The following is a 6000-nucleotide window of genomic DNA, read 5'->3' as shown; positions in this document are numbered from 1 at the left end:
GAATAAAACACCCCAAAAAACCTTAAAAAAAAACCTAACACTAACCCCTCTTTAGGTACTCACAGTTGCTGAACTCCCGCATAAACGATTTTCATCCCGGCAGCTCCATCTTCATCCAGGCGGCTCAATCTTCATCAATCGCGGAACCGGCATGTTCTTCATCCCTGCGGAGGCGGAGTGGTCGATGCGTGGAGGCGGAAGTCCAAGCGAAGGTCCAAGGCGGAGGTCCAGAGGAAGGTCTAAGGCGGAGGTCCAGGCGGAGGTCCATTGATCCAACGTGGAGGTCCTCTTCATACGATTGTCTGCTGCACACTGAGGATTCAAATGCAAGGTACCCCTTTTATACTGGGGGTACCATTGCATTCCTATTGGCTGACAAATTTAAATCAGCCAATAGGAATTAGAGCTGCTAAAATCCTTTGGCTGTTCATATCAGCCAATAGTATTTAAGCAGCTCTCATTCTCTTTTAAGGGCAAGAAAAAGAGCTGAATGCCTTTTTAAGTGCAATGCCCATACAAATGCCCTTTTCAGAGCAATGGGTAGATTAGTTTTTTGTTTTTTTTTTTCTCCAAAAATCTTTTATTTGAATTAAAGCAAACATGCATCTCAGGATTGTAAAATATACAGTAGATACCATTACATATGTAACGTTTTGTTGAGATTCTAGTAGTAGGATTTTGTTGAAATAGTCCAGTGATCACAGAGTAGGTATCGTTTTGTGTACATTTACATTTTTCAGTATATAACAAACATAAAAACAATAATATGAACAATAACAGTCCTTGTACAAAAGTAGTACATTTTGAAAGGACACATAATAATGTTCATTCAGTACTTTTTGAAACAGTGTATTGGTTTAAACTTGGTATTTGTTTGATAGTGTCGGCATTTATCATTGCACCAGCAGTTCTTGTGAACTGCTGGTGCATTGCCGCCCCCTGCAGCGTATTCGATTGGGTTGATTTCTGGCGATGTCTGTCAGACGCCTCAGAGCAGGCAGACAGGTTATGGAGCAGTGGTCTTTAGACCGCTGCTATATCTTCTGTTTCCGGCGAGCCTGAAGGCTCATCGGAAAAACAGGGCATCAAGCTCCGTATGGAGCTTGATAAATATGCCCCTATGTGTACAAGGGGGAAAATAGTTAAACAAAAAACACACATGGCTTATGGGGTCTGTGATGTAGGAGTATGGCCGTGCCCCTGGCCTTCTTAGTGAAAGGGGAGTGGTCAGGTATCCAATAGGAGCGGGAATAGAAACGTTGTGGGGAGTCTATTTTCCAGTGGGTTTCTTGTATGAAGACAACATCGGGACTGTAGAATTGGAGTTCCCTAGCCAAGAGGCTTCGTTTATGGGGGGAGTTGAGGCCTCTTGCATTGTGAGTGAGAAATCTAAGATGGTTCGCCATTATTTTTAGAGTGGGAGAAAAAAGGGGGGGGAGGAATGTTGGGGGTGAGGGTATGTAGGAGACTCAGAATAAGTCTTATGTCAGTGAGCGCTATGCTGATTTTATGAGGTGGAAATAGTCCACCTAGATGGAACCCTGGTGTGGGCTACCTATTTGGGGGGGGAAGCTATATAAGGAAGGGCCAGTGTGTCCGGCCTCACTCCGTCTAGAGTTAAGTTAAATCTCGCTTGTGATTGCAGTGTGAGGGCATCAAGTCATTTGTGCGAAGTTGAGGGATTGTGAAACTTATATGTGTCTATATTGTAACAACAACCCCTAAAAAGTGCCCTGAACAATAACTTGTAAATATAAACAGAAACAATAAAACATTAGATAGCAAATGTTGTAACATCAACAGTTTTGGTAACAATATCGACCATATCTCTCTAGCAGGATATAAATGCTCAACCTGTGCAAGGGTGACCCGTTTTGTCATTTTAGTGCAGCATGTCTTATAATTTAAAGATTAACAACAACAAAGAAATTGTCTGTAAATAACAACCACAACCTATTTTTAACTATTTATGACAAGAGGTAGACATATTTATAATTAGTACGTATTTGACACACAAAAATAACAAGGGCACTATATAGGCAAGCTCCTCATTGGTTTCAATTATTTTGGATACTATATTTAATTTTAGTATCACTATATTATATTCCTTTTGAGGAGTGGTGCTAGCATCTAGTACTGAACTTACAAAGCAAATTGGGATAGAATCCCTTGAAAGAAATGCTATATAGCACTCTCTGCCCAGACTGGGGTAGAGCCACTGATACAATTTAAAATTTAACTTTTATTTCTTTACTTTAAAAAGATGGGTAGACATGAACAGGTTAAAATCATTCTATCTCAAATTGCTAATGACAATTTTTTCGATTATTATTAACTTATTCAGGAGACCGGTTGATTCTTTGATATTAATTGTGTTATTCTATTGAGTCAGTCGGTACTCCCTTATATTAATAAAGTAAGGCTAATAAAAGTTTTCAGAGGTTATTAGTTGTATTGTCCATTTATTCTGTACAGAATAAAAGAATATAAATGGACAATACAACTAATAACCTCTGAAAACTAGTGATACCAAAATTGGGGTAATTGTGCATAAACGTAACAAAGTGAAGTGAATTGTATAACACAAAATCACACAGCCCAAGTTTACATGTAAATGTGAATTTAGCTTGATAATCCTTTCTGCCACCCAAGCCAAAATCCAGTCAATTCATCACCAATACTAATCTTAACAAATATATGAGACATCAAAACACCAGTAATACCCACTACAGGGCTTTTATTAGCCTTACTTTATTAATATAAGGGAGTACCGACTGACTCAATAGAATAACACAATTAATATCAAAGAATCAACCGGTCTCCTGAATAAGTTAATAATAATCGAAAAAATTGTCATTAGCAATTTGAGATAGAATGATTTTAACCTGTTCATGTCTACCCATCTTTTTAAAGTAAAGAAATAAAAGTTAAATTTTAAATTGTATCAGTGGCTCTACCCCAGTCTGGGCAGAGAGTGCTATATAGCATTTCTTTCAAGGAATTCTATCCCAATTTGCTTTGTAAATATTTATAATTAGGCCTAGCCAGACCTAACCCCCGTTGGGGATCCCCTTTTTAGCAATGCTGGAAAGAAAAGGAATTAAAACAGATGGTCAGATATAAATCAGCAATGACTCTTATCTTTGCCAGAAAGTCAAGGTGGGACTGCTGGGGACCCCTGGGGCTCCCGTGCTGTTTGGGTTTTCTGCCTTTTAGGCAGCTGATCTTCAGGTGGCCAGTCAGGTGCAGTGGCTCTCAGTTTCGCCTTGACTGGAGTTGGTTCAATTGTGCTGCCCTGTATTAGGCCCCATTGTGCCAGGAAAGTGGTGCCCTGGGTCAGGGATGAAACAATATGGGTTTGGTTGTCTTTAGTGACAATCAGTTTGGCGGGGTAACGCCAGCAGTATTTAAGACCTGCCTTTCTAAGCTCAGAAGTGACTGGTTGATAGAGTCTTCGGCTTTGCAGGGTGTGGGCTGATAGATCTGGTAAAAGTTGAAGATTCTGGAACTTTTCTGCAATTGGAGGTTTTCTGAAGGCAGCTTGCATTAGCTTATCTTTAAAAAGGAAACTGTGGAAGCAAACAATAACGTCTCTAGGTTTGTCTTGCGTGACTGATCTTGGGCGTAATGCTCTGTGTGTCCTTTCCATTGTGGTGGTCATACCTTCAGTGGAATCCAGTAAGTTGTCAAAGAGTTCAGATAGGTAGGTTTGTAAGTCCGCATTTGAGACCTCTTCTGGTATGCCTCGGAATCTGATATTGTTCCGTCTGGCACGGTCTTCGACATCTGCCAATTTGAATTCCAATTGACTTAATTGATCAGCCAATGACTCAGAGTATGCGAGTAAATTTGATTGGTCAGTAGTGATATCATCTTGTCTCCTCTCTAATGAGCCTACCCTGTCTCCAATTTCTCCGATATCCTTTTTGAGCTCAGCATGACTCCTCTGGATTTCCTTTGTGATAGAGCGTGTCTGCTGCTCAAACATTTTTTTAGTGTTTCTTCTGTGATATAGTGCTGGGACCTGGATATTGAGTTAGCATCCGATTGGGACCTTTCTGCAACTGAATCTGGGTCACTTAGTTCGTCGTGTGAATCATCAGCCGATCTCCTAACTGGCTGTGCGAAGTGATCCAAAACGTTTTTTTTAGGAGGCCCAGGGGTCCTAGATTGCCTTCTCATCGTGTGGGGCATAGTTGCTTCACTGAGCTGTCTTCTTATCGTCTGAAGGGGCAACCTAAGTAAATTGCTAAGTAAGTTAGAAGATGAGAGACTCAAGTATTTTGTTGGATTTGGTGCAACTACCCCTCCATACTTTCCGATCCCAATCAGGTCAATATTTTAACTAAATGAAACAAAAAAGAAAGGGCGCCTCCTAGTGTAGCCAGTATATATAAGGATAAATAGAATGAGATATAGATTTTGTACTCACATGTAGTGAAGGCAAAGATAATGCCTAGATGAGCAGTCTGGAAACTTATCAGTGTCCCAGTTGACTGTGCATAAGAATGCTAGGGCAGCTCCTCTTAGTAGATTTCCAAAATCATCTGAAAAGTAAAAAGATATACAGAGGGCGACTCCTAGTGTGGAATTAGTAAGCAGAGTGTGAACCCACCAGCTTTACCCTTCAGAGATATACTCACAAAGTATAGAGCACACTGTAGTGCTAATGAAGCAAGCTGGGTATATTAAAAGTGGCCCAGCGCACATACCACTCCGGTGAAAGATGGTCCAATGTATTAAAAATGTTCAGATAAAAAATCCAGGAGACTCCAGATATATATAAAAAAACACTTTATATGAAGATATAACAGTGTACAATAAAAATCAGTAGAATTCGCTACGCGTTTCTCAGAGCTACCACTCTGTTTCCTCAGGCAAGTTATATCTTCATATAAAGTGTTTTTTTATATATATCTGGAGTCTCCTGGATTTTTTATCTGAACATTTTTAATACATTGGACCATCTTTCACCGGAGTGGTATGTGCGCTGGGCCACTTTTAATATACCCAGCTTGCTTCATTAGCACTACAGTGTGCTCTATACTTTGTGAGTATATCTCTGAAGGGTAAAGCTGGTGGGTTCACACTCTGCTTACTAATTCCACACTAGGAGTCGCCCTCTGTATATCTTTTTACAATATTTTAACTACAAGTAAGGAAGTGGAGGAAATCACCCCGTAAGAGCAGGAGTCGGCCAGAGCCCCCCCACACAGGTTGAGCAGAATAAATGTTTCAAAGCCTTAACACCTCTAGCTGGCCCGGGAACAGTGGATACGACCTGGAGGAAGGGAAAAAGGAAAAGGGAAGTGACCAACCCAAACGAGGAGCCAAGCTTGGCAAGGGTGCTGGTTACAGGTAACAGAAAACTGTTCTTGGTGTCAAAACCTAAAAGTGCAGGTCTCTACTACTCTGCATGGAGCAGATGGATAGCAATGAAGTTGGTGTCCTGTTAAGGCCTCTACAGGCTTAGTATTGCTGTATAGAAGCAGGTGTATAAATAAAAGTTTCCTGACTGTTTGTTGACAGGAGGGGGGGAAATACGAGACACTAAACAGATCCCCTCTCACTAGAGACCGGCTAGATGCCGGTGTAATTTCACTTTGTGGTTGGGTGACCAGCTGCCTAATGGTATAGTGGTGGCAGGGTTTATTACTCAGGGGTTATGTGTGGTGTTGTCCGGAGTGGAGCCCCGACCCTCCGGACTGAGTCACTGCGTCCCTGGATCCGCTGTCCCCCTTCCTAAGACACAATACAGTTATCTGTGATGCAATGGTGGGGAGGTCCAGGGAAATCGTACGGTAAGTCAGACAGCCACAAAAGTGAGAATCAGTCAGATAGAGAGTCTTACCAGCTCCTTGAAGATGATACTGCGTGTCAGACCTGCCCTCCACTACTAAAGGCCCTGGTGTTGTCTGGTGGCTGGGCCGCAAGATGGCGGAGGTTCATGCCAGAAAGCTGGAGGGCGCGCTTCAGATCAAAGGTGAGACTGCTGAATTT

This window comes from Bombina bombina, chromosome 4 (assembly GCF_027579735.1).
Source record: "Bombina bombina isolate aBomBom1 chromosome 4, aBomBom1.pri, whole genome shotgun sequence".
NCBI classification, from domain to species: Eukaryota; Metazoa; Chordata; class Amphibia; order Anura; family Bombinatoridae; genus Bombina; species Bombina bombina.
The sequence above is the reverse complement of the archived record's forward strand: the minus strand, read 5'-3'. Positions refer to the sequence as shown.